This window comes from Aricia agestis, chromosome 1 (genome assembly GCF_905147365.1).
Source record: "Aricia agestis chromosome 1, ilAriAges1.1, whole genome shotgun sequence".
Classification (NCBI taxonomy): Eukaryota; Metazoa; Arthropoda; class Insecta; order Lepidoptera; family Lycaenidae; genus Aricia; species Aricia agestis.
The window spans coordinates 7,131,293-7,152,275 of NC_056406.1; the positions used below are offsets into that span (position 1 = coordinate 7,131,293).

Consider the following 20,983-nt stretch of genomic DNA (forward strand, 5'->3'; position numbering starts at 1 on the left):
TCAATAACAAGAAATACGCTCAAATGTTATTTATTTTATTTTTGACTCTTCTATGTTTCTTACAGTTCCACTATGAAAAATCTTCTTTGTATACATTATGATGGCTTGTTTTTAATCGAAATGTACTTTACAAAGTGCCTTATCGTTGATCGCAAAAGCCTAACGCCTGTTTAATATTTATCTCTGGGAAAATCGATGCGGCGATAAGCGAGGTGGAGCCAATAACCTGAAACATTTTGAATGTAAACAATGACGTCATGGAATTGTGAATATTCGATATCTATCAACACTTTTTGGTTGCCGCCGTAGCTTTATTTATAATTATTAAAAGCTGAATAACGAGCATGGGAATAAAAGTATGGATTGAAGTTACCATGGACAGAGGTCAGAAAAAGTACTTAAGTTACAACAGTCATAAGACTCCTAAGATATATAATTTCGACACAAATAAAGTGTTTATTGTTCATATTATAATACTATTGTTATACAGTAGTAGCATAGAATCTGCCTAAATAATGACGCGAGCTATGACATATTTATTGTTATATTGTTTTAATATGTCAAACATATTGTTTCAACATGGTTTCAACTGAGCTCTCGTTCTAAAAAATGTCCAATCTCAAATTGAATGCAACATAAAGTTATTTTCTAGAAAGTAGATATATTCTTATGTCATATTGTGTAACAATACTTCTACATGTTGTATTGCACATATTTATGCAGGCTGATCACCTGATTGTCTGACAAGTAAGATGATCCATGCGTCGGATGGGCATGTAAAAAGTCGGTCCTGCGCCTGATCGCCGGTCGTGTCGGTCTTCCGTCCCACTGGGTTATGAGAGTAAAGGAATAGAGAGTGCTCTTGTGTACTGCGCACACACTTGGGCACTATTAAATTACTCCTGCGTAGCTGGCCTGGTTTCAATGAAACCGGCCACCGTCACCGAAACCGGTGTGGGAGCTATTATTATACATGTTGTACATGTTTGATGAAAACATGTTGCCGATACAATTAATAATGGGATCCTCTACAAATATTGTTCGATATAAAAAGTAAAAAAAGAGAAAAAAAATCTTGACAATATAAACGTTCCGAAATCCCCGGGTAGATCAAGTTAATGTACCGATGAGATTACTTCAGCATCTCTAAAATAATATTTTAAGTGTAGTCTTCTAAGAAAAACATAATTCGAAATTGCTTGAGATAACCTGAAACAGTTACATAAAATAAAGCAAAAGAACATTTTTATTTTGGTTTATTTTTAATCATATGCGGCTGTTACTTTTATAATATAGCCTAGTTTTTATTATTCGTAGATAGCCACTGATAAATCGATTCAAACGAGTATTAGAATAACCCCTTAAAAACCTTTTTACAAGTTAACTTTACCAACTTAACATCAGTATTCGATGATAAATCATAAAAAACCTTTTTTGTTTGTCCAGACAAAACTGTGTTTTTACTTTATTGCTCCACAAACAAAACAAAAAGATTTAACCTTTAATAAAATATTCGAAAGCACTGACGCTGTGAATATTTCATAAATGGTATGAGAATAAAATTCATTTTTAATGAGAAATTTACTCGACCTAACTCATATTGAAAACTCATACCTATCTCACATCAAAACCATACATTTTAACAGTCGCGGCGTCAATGAAAGTCCACATTTACAATATATACGGTCAGGACCATTAAATACAACGGTGCATTGTGTTGTTGGATGAGGTGTTTTGACGGGCTGATGGACAGAAAATCAAAATGCAAAACGTTGTCACCGTCTTCTATTTTGATTCCATACATCGCGGCCTGTAGCAATGCGTCATATCCTATTAGAAAAATTTGTTTCACAGGCCGCTGAGGAACCTACGTTTTTTGGTCTAAATATTTCAAGCCCAGATCAAGACCAATATTGACATGACATAGAAACATAGAGCATAGACTTAATGTAGGTCCGTCATCTGCCTATGAATAAATTAATTTCATGTACCATCGAGGAAGTTGATTCCTATGCAAATGACAGACCAACGTTATTTGGTCGAATATGTCAATTCAATGTTAATTGTGATCTGTCAGCTGGGTTTGACGTAACGCGACCAAACTACTTAGGTCCCCGATTTGCATAGGAATCAACTTCTCTGATAGTACAATGCGTTTTTCCGTTCCAATGACGCAGTGTATCGGAGCTGTGTGGCCCTACTCGCAGCTATACAACGTTAAAAATCTGACAGCGGCTGTCACTTACCACCACCAGCCCGGTATAACATTGTTGCGATTCGGTAAATTAAATTTTCTAGCATTAGAGCAATATGCCATTAACATAATGTTTCGTTAAGTTAACAAAGGCAAGCCAGGTAAACATATTAAAATGTTATTTTTACGACACGTCAACTGTATCGTAGCGAATAAAAAAAGACTCACAAATTATGCAAACATGATATTGTCAAGAATATATTTCACAAAAGGTATACGGATAGTAAGTAAGCCTATCTGTTATATGTCAGGGAGCATACCCATACTACGTGACCTACTTTTTAAGATTTTTTGATACCGCCGCGGTGCGGTTTGCGGTACCGCCGCAAAAGCTAAGTCTCGCAATTTTTAAATTTGTAATATCTTCGAAAATATATTTATTAAAATCATGTGCTGTAAAGGGCCATATAGATCTACTAGCTGTTGCCCGCGACTCCGTCCGCGTGGACTTCAGCTTGTAGTGTGCGGTAGTTCCCGCTTTCATGTAGGCTACAGATATGCTTGCGCGGTACGATTATTTCAAACTTCAAAAATCTTCTTATAACTTAAATAAACTCGCGAAAAACTTTCGTTAATGTTTAGTGATAGTCTAAAATTACAATAGAACAATCATAGAAATTAATTTCTAGGCAGATGGCAGACTTAAGTAATTTGGTCGCGTTTAAAGTTAAACCCAACCGATAGATCACAATTAACATTGAATTGACATGATCCGACTACATGACGTTGGTCTGTCAACTACTTAGGAATCAATTTCCTCGATGGTACCTACTATTTTAGTCACGACTGTAGTTCAAATTGTAATCGAACACTAAAATATATAATAGTAAATATGATCACCAAGCTTGACAGCTTCACCAAACTTCGAAATCCCTGATAAGTGACAACTGTGCCTGTTTTTTCAATGGCTGTTGGCTATAAATAACCATAATAAATGCCAGTGTTAAGTATTAAATGACGAGAAAAAATTTTTTCATATGACGTTTCTCTCGGCGAAATTGACTACGAGACAAAACTCTAGACCCCCTCCCCCCCTCTCGTGACCGAGCGTAGTATTTTGAAGATCCCCCTCCCCCCCCCCCCCCCTGAATGCGTCACGTAGTATGGGTATGTTCCCTTATGTCCTCTGAGGAGAGGTTTTTAGGGTTCCGTAGTCAACAAGGATTCCTTATAGTTTCGGTCTGTCCGTCCGTCTGTCTGTCTGTCCGCGGTTTTGCTCAGATACTATAGGACCTACAAAGCTGTATTTCGGCTTGAATGCACATATTAATGGTGCCGACAAAATGGTACTTATAAAAAATCTTTAAAAAATATTTTTTTATGGGACCTTAACACCTTACACATTAAGCGGGGATGAATTTTTTTTCGCGTCCATCCCACTGTGTGGGGTGTCGTTGGAAAGGTTTTTTAAAAATATTACGAGTATTCACAAATCATTTTCCGATTTGGGGATCCATTTGTGAAATATGAAGTTTTAAAGTGAAAAAAAAAACCTTCTAAAAGCTAAACGGTTGCTTCTAGAAATATGAAAAAATTCACGAGAGTAGGAAATATGCTGAATTTAAAAGAAAAACTATCACTGCTAACGGCCGTTCCCAATATTTGATCTATCTCGTGACGTGGGAGAGCCATGCTTCGGCACGAATGGGCCGTCCTCACAGAAAACCGGCGTGAAACAGCGCTTGCGCTGTGTTTCGCCGAGTGAGTGAGTTTACCGGAGGCCCAATCCCCTACCCTATTCCCTTCCGTATCCTCCCTTATACCGTTCCCTTTCCATCCCTACCTTCCCCTATTACCCTATTCCCTCTTAAAAGGCTGGCAACGCACCTGCAGCTCTTCTGATGCTGCGAGTGTCCATGGGCGACGGAAGTTGCTTTCCATCAGGTGACCCGTTTGCTCGTTTGCCCCCTTATTTCATAAAAAAAAAAAAAAAAAACTCTGGTTTTGCCCTACTAGAGATAGGAATAGCTCACAATTGACATAAAATATACGAGTATGTGTCTAATGTCTAATGTGAGCTATTCCTATCTCTAGTAGGGCAAAACAAGAGATACTTAGATCAAATCACCCCGTGCGAGTTTCTTACGCCGGTTCTTCTCGCCGGGTTAGTTCCCGAACCGGTGGTAGGCATCATGTAGAACTTTCTGAAAACATTTATTTTAAATTTATTCAGAAATAAAACAATTTTTGATTTTTGATTTTTTTTTTTTTTTCAAATATTGGGAACGGCCGTAAGAAGACTTCATAAGTTATTGAGTAATAGTCGATCAACTTAACGTAAAAAGTGTTACAATAATAATTACGATCGAAACAACTCTAAAGATACCACAATCGAAAACTAAAAAAAACATACGCATGAAAAACATAACCTTCCCAGCGATGTCGGTAATACAGAAGTAGTGTATAGAATGAAGTAGATATCGGTTGGGGAAGTCTGGGGTTTACGCGGGAATATCAATGTGGTTATTCATTTGTCATCCCGTCATCCCCCGCGGCAGTGGGCGAGGTGAAGTGTGTCGCTGACAGTGCCGACGACTTTTATGAAAAATATCTCTGATTTATTACATTCTGCTTCGGAACAAAACAAGTAAGACTTCTTTATTCGAAAAGGAAGTTTTCAACGTCTTTGATGTTGTAGGTATCGTTATGTGTTACTCATAAGCGTAATATTTTTTGCAGATTTGAAAGAGGACTCTTTCATTACACGGAATTGTATGATTCGCATTCTGTGTAATGTAACTGTGTCTCAGTGGTTGAGCAAGTGGCCTGCAGGCCGAGGGAACGAAACGTTTTCAATTTTCCTGGGTAACGACTAACGGCTGTAGATTAAGGCTGGTAATTGGTATAAATAGTACTTAAAATGCGACCCGGTCTCAAGACGCGGTTCGGCTCTGTGATTGTGGGTAGAGATGGGAAGGGAAGGGAATAGGGGAGGGTAGGGAAGGGAATAGGGGAGGGTAGGGAAGGGAATAGGGGAGGGTAGGGAAGGGAATAGGGTAGGGGATTGGGCCTCCGGTAAACTCACTCACTCAGCGAAACACAGCGTAAGCGCTGTTTCACGCCGGTTTTCTGTGAGAACGTGGTATTTCTCCGGTCGAGCCAGCTCATTCGTGCCGAAGCATGGCTCTCCCACGTATAAAAATCTTGAGTGCTGACTATTTATACCAGCCTAAGTATGCGCATAATGATTTGTGTTTGAGACTGACCTATTCTCGTATTGCCCAATCCTATCCGTAGTGGTCATTGACCCCCTGTCAAAAAACTTTTCATATATATTAATCGTTTTTCATATAAAACGCGATTGACAATGAAATGACAGATGATTATAGTCTAAGGGCGATATTGTATTTTACTATTTTGCATACTCGGTGAGAACTGAGTACATATTATACTCGTATCACTTCGAACTCATATAAAGTTGAGATTATCATTTTAAGAGTTACCAAGAGGTTTTCCGATGAATCTATAATAATAGTCTGTAAGTTAAAGAGTTCATTTTTTTCTTAATTAAATTGAATACCAAATATTAAAGAATATCAATTAATTGAATATTAAATAATTTTCCATATAGTTCCTAGACTAAAAAGCAATGACCGCTGCGGACAGCTTATATCATTTTGACTATAGTATTGTGCTGTCAAAGCAAATTCCCCTGAAACGCCATCATGAAATAAAAGCAAATAAAAGCTTAGCTACACAATGCGACACAATATCTGACGTAGCTCGGACAGAATATAATTTACGACTCGCGTCAGCATATTATGATGCGACTGAATTTTCGCACATTGTTAGCGGCCGTTGCCTTGGCCGTACAATGGAAATAATATCCATACAATTTACACCGACCGCGACTGGATTAATATACCTCTATTTCTAACACACCCGTAATATTAGAACCCATTATTCATTGCTATTATTATTGATATTACCTGTACAATAACTATGTAGTCTAATTTGTTCGTAATTATTGTTTTTACTACAATAAAAGGTTACGTGCTTAAAAGTATGTTTTAAATAACATTGGTTAGGAAATTTCTAAGTGAGAATAATTTATAAAATATCAATTTTTACTGTACTGTTTATGTTAATGTGTAGCTCTTCAAATCTTAAAAAATTGGACAAGTGCGAGTCAGACTCGCGCACGAAGGGTTCCGTGCCGTTATAGAGAAAAAATAGACCAAAAATTGTGTGTTTTAAATGGGATATAGATTTTAATTTTATTTTATGATTAATTATTAAATTACATATTATATAATTGAGGATTTTTTGGAAATTTTAATTCCTGTGACCATTATGAATATCGAGCAAAAAAAGCCATAAAAATCACGTTTGTTGTATGAGAGCCCCCCTATAATATTAATTTTGTTTTTAGTATTTTTTGTTATAGCGGCAATAAAAATACACAATCTGTGAAAATTTCAGAAGTTTAGCTATAGCGGTTCTTGAGATACAGCCTGGAATGAGTGGAGACAAACAGACACATGGACAGACATCGAAGTCTTAGGGTGAGTTGCACCAGAGGCGTAGTTAAGGATAAGGATATCGTCAAATATGGCGTTCATTATGGACTTTTACTAGGGATTTGGCAGTTCATTTGACATTTTGTTATGGTTAAAGTTATAGTAAGTTGGTGCAATCCACCCTTTATAATAGGGTCCCGTTTTTACTCTTTGGGTATGGAACACTAAAAAACAACTATAGGCTTTCCGCTTTACTTTACAGAAGAGTCCAATATATAATATCCCACCAAAACATTGAATGTAAAAAGGAGCCAAGCAAAATATTGCATAGCCATGCAATATATTCCAATATATAATATTACCTACACCCAAAAGAATATAAAAGAGCTTAGGACCGTAAGCAATTCATTTTAATTTATTAGAAAACAATCAAGCACTCTCAAATTAAAAACGAAAACAACAAAAAGGTTTAATTTGAATTAAAAACCTTTTATAAAAATATGTATTTTATGTTTCCTCTCTTGTATCGGCACAGATTAACTTTTTGTTTAACGAGACTCACAAATTTCAATCAGCGCTTCGTTGTACTGCTAATAAAAAATAATAATAATAAAGTTCGTTAAGGTGCTCCCTCACCGGGAGCATTTGCTAGTAATGTAAAGCCTATATAAAATAAATTTTAACACTGTAACGTTAAGCCGAGTCTGACGAGTGTAACGTGTAATGTAAGATTACGTGTAATTTAGCGTCAACAGTGTGGACGGCACACGAACTCAAAGCGAATTGTCAGAACGAGCCTTTGTGCTCGCGCGAAAACCGACAGCCGATGGATAAAGCTTAGAACAAACCTACGCGTCAGTGACATGGGACGCGGTACGCGATACGGGAGCGTCTGCAACGCGAAACTGGCCGTGCACACCTGCGCACTATGGCGCGAACCGTCAAACTTCATTTGTTAATGAACAGTCACTGAAGACGCGCGACTTTATCTGGTGTATGCTAAACTGTTGTGGTAATGACATCCTTATACTTAACATCAGAGTCCGATGTGTCGGACGGACGGACATGAGGGTTGCGAGGTGCTAAGCTTGCTTTTGATTTGGAAGGTGCAGAGGAATAAAACACGTCCGCAAATAATCTGTGTCCACAATGGTCAAGTCGAATTAATTTACGATTAAAATGATAGATTTACGAACATATAATTTTCGGTTTACGAGATTTACGATCTCGGCAAGAATGTTGCTTGCGCATGCATGTGGTAGATAAGTCAGTCTTACGTCTTTTCATACGAAAAGCATGCAATAGCAAAACTGTGTTCAAGCATACACATGTGGTAGGCGCCTTAATATCATGACACAATTTATCAAAACGTAAACAAATCAAAAAATCATAAACTAAGGTGTTGTAGAAAATAATATAAAAAAGGTTTTAAAAAAAAACTTGACGCGCATGTTTCACTTTGCCGACGCAAACATTTCGCGTCGCGGTCGCGTAGATGTGCACGGCGCCATAAGATTACATGGGCAGCGTCCGCCGCGCGATAGACGCTACCGCTTCGCAGTCGCTTTGGTCGCGTAGGTTTGGCCTAAGCTTAAACCTCGAGCGTTGCATGTAATGCTCGTAGTGCAGTCCACACGAAGAATTCGTGTTACATTACACGTTACACTCATCTGGACCCGTCTTAACGTTACAGAGCCGAGCATTACAATGCGCCCCTCAACACCATGCAGGTTGAAAACCTCATGGTAGTGAGGGGCCTTGCACGAGGGAGGTGCTGTACGCATGCCTATGCGTACTATATTTATTTAAAGGTTGAGGTTTATTTCGCGGAATATTGCTAAAAATAATAACAAACTAAATTTTAAGCTATGGATTTCCTCAAAGTAACGCCTGATTCTATTAACAATGATACATTACACGCGAATGCTCGTCAGTAAGGGAGATAGTATTGTAATGTAATGTTCAAAGTCAAATCTTTGATGTGTGTAATGAAATGCTCAAAAACTAATCTATAATAATTGTTACATTACAAGTGAATACTCGCGGCGAGGGAACACCTTTAGCCTATTCAATATCAGTTTATTGTATAGCCGAAACCTTGAAAGATTAGACTAATTATTCTAACAAAAGATCGGAAACCGGTATTCATTATTGTAACAAAACCGAGACAATTCAGTATCTTAATTATAATATTTTCCTATTACATTATATATTTACTTGTAATTAAAAGGAGTCGTAGCCATATTTTAATCAAAACCTAAAAAAAATGTTTTTTGGGCAACATTATTATTATTAATTTTCAAAGTATCGCGGTTAGATAAAATAAGTTTTGACTCTTCGGGTTACAATTAATATCTTTGGTTAACCTTCTGGGTAAAGAAAAATTCACACTTTCAACATATATATATAACCTACTCCTTTTTTAATATTCGGTTAAAGACTATGTTTTTAGAAAAGCATAACTATTAATCCGAAAATAAATCTCCCGTTATGGAGAAAACTGATAGACGTGTAATGCCAAAAATTATATTACACATTACACGTCTATCAGTTTTCTCCTTGGGTCTAAATTTTATTTCGATGTTCCCCACGCAAGTTGTGTGAAGGGGCCCGAGTTTTGAGGCTCGAATATCGTCGTAATGCATTTCACTCGCACGTAAAATATCATGTGCGCACACGAGACATCACTCGATCGCCTGCGATTGAAACGACATTCAACGCAAGAATCGGGCCCCGTGTAAAAAAGTTATTCATCAGTATTTCGCTGTCACAGCGCGTTTAGTCCACACGGAATATTGTGAGATAACATTTTTCGTGCACGGTTACTATTTGTGCTGTATAAAAATGTGTACAAATTTTTATAGCAAATTCGTCCACCTGAAATAATAAAATATCGTCTAGCCTGAAATAACAGAGCAGAGTGAAAAAGTTTTAATTTTATTTTTGAAATATTTCACAAGCAAAATCTTTATCCAATACCAACATTGAAAATAACAAAATCATTTAAATATTTAAGCTGAAAACCGCTGAATACTCATTCGATGAAAGGTAAAAGGCCTGCTAGTAATTGGTCGGTTGATTGGTTCATAATAATTAATAATTAAACCGAATTAGGCGAAATCTCCATAAGGAAAATAATCATTTAAATCCAAATAACTTACAATATTATTATCATGAGTTAAATAAATAATATTATTTTATTAATTTAAACCGGTCAAAATATTAACTCGTATTTAAACAAACACTCACGCTATTCTCTAACTTTTTAACAAACGTCTTCAAAATTCTTTAAATTTCATATTCATTTGTAATACTTTTGAATCACTCGAATATCCGATACTAGGTCTATTATACGGTAAGTTTGTTACATTACTTTGGAGGAAAATCGTCGATCAAGGGTGAGCGACGGGCGTCGATCCTGCGCCGTGACGGATAATCTCATCAGATTCGTTCAGCTGTATTGTTTTAACTTGCCTTATAGAATACAAATTTACTTTCCTCCAATTTCATCAATACTCGACTAAATTTCTATAAAAAATTTGCAAACATTACGTTTTTTTTTTCAATATTTTCTTTATTCATTATACGCAGAGGTTTCAAGGGTATGCTTTTGAAATCACAAAATGTATAATCCACTTTAGACTGTTATAAGTGAAAATTTAATTTTAATTACATAAAATGAGTAGGTACTTTACGTATAATTATACACTTGTACTCACTCGTAGCCAGTACAAACTGAAGTACTCTTCAACTCGAAACTTCAAAGCTCCAACTCAAACGGTAATAATGAGTAAAGAAAGCTCTTTTCCATTTTCAATAATTATTATTTATCAGTATAATTAGAGATATGCGTGAATTGACATTAAATTAACATATTATCTTGAATTATTTATCGATGTGTTTTGAATACTAAACTTCTATTGGAAATTCTATACAAGCATTTTGTTTGTAACATATTTTAAGTAATTTCTATTTAAATTAAGTATTTATTTATGTATATATTAAAATATAGTATATTAGTGTAATAGTCTCGCTATACGATACGTAAAATATTTGCTCATGACTTTCGCTATATTTAGATTGCTCTTCATTTTTTTTTTTCATCCTTTCGCACTATTGGCACCTACCCAATTTTGTTTCTGGACACCTGTATATTGACTGGTGGAGAATGCCATCTGGCATTAAGTCCGCCTATGTGCCAACATTGTGCAAAAGCATAAATAAAATAAATATTTTACATCAATTTTTAAGTCGTAGTTAAGATATGATTAAATCAAAAATTGAGGAAGGTAAGTGCTAAATTAATTTAAAACGAGAGGACGAAGTTTCCCAAAACGCTGGCGAGCTGCATGTAATTTATAATTCAGAAGCCTGAAGTTGAAAGTATTGTTTAATATATTTCAGGTTAAGCCTGCTTTTATGACGTAAAAGTAGGGAGGAGACTTCTGTAAAGTTTCCTGTCTATGAATAGAGTTTGGTTTTTGGTTTAGTCGGTTAGGTCTAAGGCACATACCTAGGTTTTGTACTTATCTAGATTACAGTTAACCCTCGATTAAATATAATGTCATCTCTGTCGTTGATGAAGTTAGCTTTAACACAAATCCGTGGAAGTGGGGTTAAGAAAATATTATATTTCCACGGGTTATACAATTCAGATTGCTTCATAAGAAAAATCGAAAATATATATTCAATTTGTTATGATATTATAAACATACAAGATACAAAGTTGTAATAAAATTGATCAAGCTGTATCGTATAACACGTAGCTTCAAATTACAAAGAATTTGTTCAAAATAATAAAGAAATAATCTTCAACGGAACATGCTTAGTTATTTTAACCCTCGGTTGGTCACGTGGGGTCTTTAAAAGCCCGGAGTTTGCGAAAACGTGAAAAAACTATATTTAAATTAATCGTAGCAACTCGACTCTTCAGGTAGCTTCCTAAAGGGAATTATATTTCAATATAATCGCCACTCGTCTGAGCTCACGTGCATGTGTTGTGTGTTACAGATGCGTTTATTCACGCTGGGGTCTTTAAAGACCCCAGGTGACCAACCGCGTCACTATAATTGAAATGATATTTCCATACAGTTTTCACACCGAAATGGATTTCTTTTGTGATTTTCATTGTATTTTAATAATAAATCAATAAAAATCATCATGTGTTGGTTCTTAATGTTTTATGTCATTTAGAAGAAGCTTTAGACGCATTTTTCCAAAAATGCATATTTTGCTACCTAGACCGAAATGATGATTATTATTTTTTTGTGATGATGAGAAAGTAATTATTGGTATATATACCATACATCTTAAGTATTAGAACAGGAAAATATATCAAATATAGTAGGTTTTAGTAATAATGGAAAATGGGAACCTATTACTAGAGATACCTAGACTTCGCTTTCTTCATCTATCACCGAAGTTCATCTCAAGAACCGCAATAGTCGAAATTTTCACCAAATTACGTTTTTTTGTTGGCGCTTTAAGAAATTTATTAAAATCAAAATAAAAGTAACGATTATTGTGGGGCCTCGAACAACAAACGAGATTTTTTTGCTCCATATTCATACCGGTAAGGCCCTGATGGTTGTTCATCATGAAAAGAAGCCTCAGCCTCCGTTGCAGCCATTATTTCACGTCACTGATTATTTATAACACTTAAATATTCATATTGGTAAAAATTTGATTGAATGTGTGGACTGAAAACAAACAAAAATCTCATAATAACTGAACGTAAATGATAACAAGTCTATAAATAATTTTAGAGGTAGAAACGGACATGTACGACATGTCGCGGGACGGTGCGTAATTTCCAACGCGGTACAAGGCGGTAAGTATAGATGTCCGCATCTACCACAGTAAAATCGAATAAATCTCCCAACTTGTCGTCATTTACGTCTTTTTATCTTTGGAATTACTTGTGATAGAAAAAAAATAATAATGTAAGGAATATGCGTCTCATTATATGGATGCAATAAAAAAAATTTGCTATTTTGGACATGACCTTTTATACGTAGGGACCGTCGATAAGTTTATAGCTAAGGTAACTAGAATTATCATATTGGCTATTGACAACACACGGTATCAATAAGAATGTACTATAATTATACAGGGTGTAACAGAACATGTGTATGAATTACTGTATAGAATTCACTGTGAAAGTAGCAGCATTGAAAGAGCAACTTTTTCTAAGCTTTTGTACGGGCAAACTCATAACGCTGGGACTATTGAACATACACGTCACAAAAAAGTGCTCTTTCAGCGCTGCTACTTTCTCAGTGAACTCTACGCAAGGGACACATACACAGCATACCTCCTAAAGTATTATCACTTTGTTTTGTTACACCCTGTATATAATAATAATAATATCTATGGACGCTTAACACCACGTCAGTCTGGCCCCGTGCTAAGTACTAAAGGACTTGTGTTACAGGTACCAGACAACGGAAATATATTTAATACTTTTATACTATACATTTATTTAAGATTTTTATTATATCATACACATATTTAATACACATCCAGACCCGGGAACATTGAAAAGTTTTTGGTCCGTCGGCGGGATTCGAACCCGCGACTCCCGGCTTGAGCTACCAACGCGCTCACCACTGAGCCACAGAGGTCGTCGATAATGTATGATGTATGCAATGAGTTTCTAAAATACTAGAGTAGCAATGTCTTACAAAAGATTCTCAGAAATGCGTAACCACTTTTTTGTTCAAAAGACAATGTCAAGTCATATATTCGTTATGTCATTATATTATGTATGTGAGATATGCCTGCAGGCATCTTCGAAGTGGCAACGCATTGCTACCGTAAACTTCCAATCTAGTTACGTTAGTAACATAGAATATCATTGGATGTATGATAGAAATCAAGAAATATTGTACTTATACCATTTGCATTGAAAACCATTACTATCTTACTTTACTTTTATTTAGTAAATATATATAAAACATTTCACATTTTGAATAAAAATATTTACTGTAGTCCAGGAGCATTTTCTCGGAAGTTAACGTCTCCATTTTCTAGAAAATATAACATTTTTTCATAGAGCTAATGAAATGTTGGCCGACTGTTGCTGCACTTTAATATCAAGGATTTAATGACGCTTTTCTTACTTAGTAAACTGAGCTAACCTACAAGCATATTATACAAAAATTTTCTCATACGCTTGTATATGCGAGGAGAAAAATTTCGTACATGTAACAAAAAAACTTGAAATTTTTGTAGTACTGCGACACTAAGCAAAAAAATTCCTTTAAGAGACAATTTCTGATTATTATAATGAATTTACGTGACGGTTGACTTATACAAAAGAATATCATGATCATTAAATTATATAATTTTAAAACCAATTGATTTTAATATCTATATCAAAAATAGATAATGCCCGTAACTCCGTTGAACCAAAACTCGTTTGTCGCGCAGGAACCGTGTATTTTTATGTGACAAAAAGTATCCTATGTCCTTTCCCGGGACTCAAAGTATCTCCATGCCAAATTTCAGCAAAATCGGTTCAGTGGTTTGGGCGTGAAGAGGTAAGAGACAGACAGACAGATACATTTTCGCATTTATAATATTAGTATGGAAGTATGGATGTTAAACATACTTTAAATACAAGGAAATACATATATGGCACAATCGGAACTGATGCCAACACTTCGTAGCCGTAGCGCTACGAGCCTCGTGTGCTACGCCGCTACGTCATCGCTACGTGACGAGGCCGTGACGTGGGCGACCGACGTGTGGGCGGAGAGAGATCATGGAACTTGTTCAAGCTACCGTCATAATGTGCTAATGTGTTGTCCCTCGTTAGTATGCTAGTCGTGCTTCTAAATAATCGTCATCCATAGTCAACTATACAAAAGACTATTTTTGTTTAGAAAATTATAAGTACTAATGATTACGAGCGTCACCAAATTAATTTATAGGTCACCAGACCTACATTATTTGGTTGGTTGTCGTAAGTCAATGACAATCGTTATCTTTTATCTGGGTTTGGCATAACCCGACTAAAATTACGTAGCTCAGCATTCCTATGATAGCTTGTATATGAATCGAATTCTCTAATAGTAATCTATCAACAGTGCCAACAAAATTGTAACTTATACGCCGTTATACGTCGTTTCCATAAGAAAAAAAACTGCTTTAACAAAAATTTCATGGTCAACATTTTTATTATACAACATTCCGTCCGATTCTTATTTTAAAATAAAATAAGTATGATATTTCTCAACATCTGGAGCAGACACGTGCTACGTGATGAATATGAGAGCAGCAGGAAGATAAAATGCAGATGACATCTTTACGACGAGGGCTAATGTATGTGCATGTGGTACTTAATAACTCAGCGTAGTTAAGGTCTTTTGCACTGTTCTGAAGTGGAAAATCTAAACTTGTAATATGAAAGTGTGTCTGTCTGTCTGACCTCTTCACACCCAAACCGCTAAACCCATTTTGCTAAAATGTTGTATGGAGATACTTTGAAACCCGGGCAAGGACATAGGATACTTTTTACCGACTTCCAAAAAGGAGGAGGTTATACGTTCGGCTGTATGTATCTTTTTTTTTTGTATGTTCAACGATAACTCAGCCGTTTGTGATCCGATTTTCAAAATTATTTTTGTGTTGTATAGGGTTTAACTCGAATTTGGTACCATGTTCACAAAAGTGGTGATCTGATGATGGAATCCTGGAGGAATCGAGGGGACTCCTTGAAATTTGTATGGAAACATATAGTGATTTCAATTTTTTCTGAAGCATTCGAAGTAAATGCTAACAAAAAAAAAAGATTTCGCACCAGGTTATACCCTAGATCAGGAGGTACCCAACCGAACTTGAATCCTTATAGATACAGGTTCGGGGACTTCGCCGTTGTTTAAACAACTGAAATCATAAGCCAACACATCAATTTATTTGATCATCATCATCAAAATCATAATTATGCCATGGGTCATCACATTATGACCCAATTATTGATGCTTTTCGTGATATTTTGCATCGAAGCAGATGTTTTTGATGATTATTTCGCTGTTTGTGAACCGATTTTCAAAATTCTTGTGTTGTTGTATAGGTTATAAACCTTGATTTTGTATAATAAATACGAAAGTGGTGAGCTGATGATGGGGTCTATGAGCAATCGAGGGAAATCCTTGAAATTTATCAAAAGATTCATAGTGGTTAAAATGTTGTTTCTAGTAACTTAAACATATGTTACAAGAGAAAGTTCATACGAAGGTGTCTCTTAGTCCAAAGGTACTGAACAGAACTCCTGAACTTTTAAAGATAAAAGTTTTTAAATTGCAGCATCGCTTAGATAACTGCAAGTATTTACCACAATTTCGCTTACAGTAACATAATGTGAATAGTTAATATTCGTATTGGTTATTTACGCATAAAGCCTTATCTTGTAGATAACTAAAAAGAGTGAAATTCTTATTTTTAACAAAAAATTAAAATCGACTTCCAAGGTAAAAACAATAATAATATGAACTAAAAGGTATTAAATAACTCTTACTCTATAATAGTGCCTTTTTCAGAATTCGTCTAAATCTCAACTATTTCTGTACATACTACAGTCTTCATTACTTTGAAGTCGGTACCAGTCCCAAAAGCTTCAGATATTCTGTCATTGACTGAACTCACGATAAAATTAGCTGGTACCGACTTCAAATATCCGGTCATTTTTGTTAAGTGATATTTAATTTTTTAGTCGTAAAATTAAGTACGATTTCTTAATTTAAGTCAATCAGATTTTGACAAATTCTTGAAACAAAACAAAATACAATCAAGCAGACTTAAGAAATCTAGTCAGAGGGATTATAATCTAATCAGAGATATAACTAAAAAACAAAAAATAAATTATAAGCAAAAAACTTTTTGAAAAAAAGCTTTTATTTAAATGCTTTAAAAAGAAGAAAATAAATTTCCACTTAAAAATTCTAACTATTAAGTTGTATCCTCAATATATTATACAATTTGCATTATAATAAAAGCTCGCGAGACTTAAAACAATCTGTCAATATTTAATTACTATAATAAAATAAAAAATATAATATCAGTTTATTCAGTTATTAACAAATCACGCGAGTTTTTGCAAGTTTCTATCGCCTAACCAGCGTGTCGATTTGAGCAATGAAGATAAAGATCTTGGCTATATACTTTACACTAAAAACCATTGGATTTATTGTTTGAAACAAGTGGTTATGTTAAAAAATGTTTAATTGTTAATTTGAACCCATTTCGAAGTGCAGTCACGAAGCTTTGTAGGAAAATTAATGATCCGCCATATCAAAGTACTTATAATTTATCACACGATAAAAGTATTGATCACGAGATTGGAAACTTTCGGCCACCATATAAATATTTATAGTCCATCAATAATTCATATTTATATTATCATTTTAAATTCGGTTAAAAATCAGATAATTGGTAAATCGTCGATGGACGATATATTATGATGGATGATTTACCGATTTTCTCTCAAAATCCGTGAGATTTAAAATGGTTTTGTGGTATTCAGAACTATTTGTACAGATTCAATTTCTTAATTCACAATTTCAAATAACAATATTTTTATTATGTCGGTAAATAAAATAAATATACTTAATTATAATTATTCACTAATGTCTCCAGAACGTGATAAAAATATTCAATGTTCTACAAAATATAATAAATAAGACGTATTTCAAAATAGCGGGCCCGACGGACGTTGTTAGTTTATAAGTATGAAGTTTACTATGCCCTTTGTCAAATCATTTGAAATATTAATTCAATACGGTGGAGAAGTAATAACCACCTTAATTCAATTGTTTTTCTTGCTTATGAACCTTTCTGTAATATTAGCAAACAAAAGTAATAATTGAAAAAAAAGACCATCAATTACAAAAATTGTGAATACGCTTTAAAATATTTACTTGAATAACATACGTGGAACTCATAAAGAAAGAATATAAGATTCACACAAAAGATCAAACAAAATGGCATACGGAATAAAAGCCTCGCTCGAAACGCCGTCGGCCAAACAATGGCCATTAATTAAAACATGCAGGCCGTGTGTATGACAATGTATGGCAATTAGACGCTATTACTCTTCTCTTTAATGTAAAGGCAATTTAGCGGGTGAAATCGTATATTTCATATGACAAAAAATGTAGAGAACGCACAGGGAGTGCTTTAGGGTGTGTATGAGTCCCCTGTATAGAGTTAACTGTGATAGTAGCAACGGAACGGAGTTCCTTGACGCGCGTTCGGCATAAATCTGAAGGCTAGACAGAACGATATTTGACCTTGATTTGACCTCGATACTTTTTTATTAGGACCTGCATGTTAGGAGCAGAGGGCGTTATTAGTAGTGTTTCCTGTGCGTCAACTAGATGGTGTTTTTTTTAAATAAACAGCAACGGGTTGTTAGTATTCCTGGGCGTCAATAGATGGCGTTTTTTAATTATTTTTTTGAGTGTATAATTTTAAGTGAATAGGTTTTTTGAACATAAGAAATAACTTCGTTCCATTCGGGTGTCCCTTGACACCTCTCAAGTTTTTTCTGTGATTTGTATGGGCAAGTGCACCAGCGTCATGAATTTGCCCATATAAAGGTGAAAAAGTTACTCTTTCAGAGCTGCACTTTCACAGTGAACTCTATACAGGGAACTCATACACTCCCTAAAGTATTATCACTTAGTTTTGTTACAATATCCTGTATTTTTTAATAATAAAAATAATCATCAACAACAAGTTTCGCATTGGCAAAACTACTTTGCACCTGCGAGCTACGTTGCGAAAATTTTCAATAAGTAGTCAAAACTTTGACGAGGCTCATTGTATCTGGACACAAGTCACTCATATGGATTCTGTTCAAGCATAATGAGTAAACAGCAGATAAACTGATTTTCAGAATAATTATAAGCCAAGAGTTTTAGAAACCTTAAAGGAGGTTTGAGGTCCTGGCTATATTTATTAGGTTTTTGTATTGCGAGAAACATTAATTGAATAGTCTGATACTTAGAATTACAAAATAGTATGTTCAAATTTTAGAAACACGATTGAATAGACTGGTATTTCAAATTACAAAATATTCCCAGCAAGCACGGATATAATTTCGAATGTTAATTAACTTGGAAGCGACACTGAAGCTCAAACTCTAAAAAGCCTCCTTTCTCAACAAACCAAGTTTGACTTTCATTAAAATGTTGAGCACCACTGCACAGTTTTGACTTTACAAGCAGTTTAAAATGCTTTCCGTGTGAAATTCAAAAGCAATTAAAAACAAAGGTAATTTGTCCAAATTACAAAAAGCGGATTAAAGTGGATTTGAAAAATATTGTTTTTTTGTTTGCAACTATGCCAATGCTGTAAAATTATTATTTTATGATAAAACTAGCGGTCGGCCGCGGCTCCGCCCACGTGGATGTCGGTTACCGCTGCCAAAAGCCTACCCTATCCCAGGAAAGACACTGGTTTCGACGCACTTTTGACCTCCCTGTAGCTCAGTATCTATTGCAAGTGCAAAGGTAAATATATACCTACATAATTATATACTAGTACATACGCAGTTTACCAAATTTCATAGATATAGCTTCGGTATATCTGTACATATAATTTAACTGTAGAAATGACAATTCTGTACATTAAAGATATTTAAAAAATAATAAGCGGGGGCTGTTACTACATCGCTATAGAAGCCAAAACTGTGGTTAGTTTTTTGTCTGCCTGTCTGCCTGTCAACACTGCGTTGCGACGACGTATCGCAAAAACAACATCGCACAGAAATGCGATGCGATGTCGCAAAACAAAAATTTCATGTTATAGTATAGCACTCTTTACATCGGAAATTTTCACGATGTGTTCTGCGGCGTCGTAGATTTATACGATGCGACGCCGCAACGCAGTGTTGTGGCCTGGCCCTTAGGGCGCGTATTGCGTTAAAATTCCATATTTACACTTCCGGTTTTATTAGTTATTACCATCGATAAAATACTGTAGAATTGGAGTCTGGAACCCAATGATGCTGGCGCTGGTCACCGCAGTAAAATGAAACCTAAGCCGGGTTTTCCGTTTTAATATCAAGTAAAACCTCATTAAAATTAATAATACCATTATAATATAAAAATAAACCGCTTGTACAGCCCCAGTAAAATGTAACGACACTGGACGCGGTTTACTGCCTACTATAAATAAGTTATTGTTTTAGGTGAGCTGCTTTTTATCTTCTAATTAATTACTATTTTACGAGATAATACTGACCTTATGGTTTTTTTCATTGTCATGTTTCTTTTGTTTTCCCGTTAGTCATTTTGATTGTAATTGAAATGTCTCAAAACGTTCTCTTTCTATCGACAATTTCGAAAACACTAATTACTTAAGTAATTGTAATTTTTGTTTTGTTACAAACATAATTTTTCCGAATGTTCCTGACGTTATGATACCTACTCGGTGTTCCGGACTCCGGTATATCTTCGGCGTTACTCGCGGCCACATTTTATAATAAACGCTTTTTAATTCCATCTTTTCTCCATTTAAGCGATATTAAATTTATTTTTTTCTGTGATACGGATGACTCCTTAATCCAAAACAAAGTCGCGGTAAAAAACTAATTTGAATGAAACAAAGATCCCTATTACTATTTACTTACCGCAATAGCCGGCTAAGCTAATTTAAATTAACCACTCTAATTAGCTGTGAGCTAGCTCTTCGGATGAGCCACTTTATTAAATTAATTCGCCAAGATAACTCAGATGGTCTTCTTCTAATCTAGATTAAGAATAAGGATTAATATTCTCTTATAAAAGTCTCAAAAGCTGGTCGGTAAGTATCATCGAGAAAATTGATTCCTAGACGGTTGACAGACCAACGTCATTTGGTCAGATCATGTCAATTCAATTACGTATAATTTCAAGTTTCCAGCAAGCCGCTGTGGACTAATAAATTTTGAATTGCTTTGCGCGCAGCGATTTATAGTAGTTGGGGAGGGTAAGAGGGGATTTCGGGACTAGCTCTAGCGTGTCAGATTAAGCTTGTATAGGCTTCCGACGTGTGTCTAGTCATCATGGTATAGAAATCAGATTTCTAACGTGGTAAATTTTTTTTTTTTTATTTCAAATTCGGATATTTTTCTCTTTTAATGTCATCGGATTTGTCAGATTAAGATAGAGGATGTTAAGTATACCCCGAAGAAGCTTCCATATAAAGCACTGACGATTCAAGGGTTAGGTAAGCCTGTATTTTAAAATATAAAAATATAAAGCTTCCTATTTTCCTATTCTAA

At 35.1% G+C, this 20,983-nt stretch overlaps 1 protein-coding gene across 2 annotated transcripts in view; it reads right to left on the minus strand.

The window, feature by feature from the left end:
* Nucleotides 1–20,983, minus strand: part of LOC121729484 — a 92,445-nt gene that overhangs the window by 43,668 nt on the left and 27,794 nt on the right. The window lies entirely within an intron of this gene.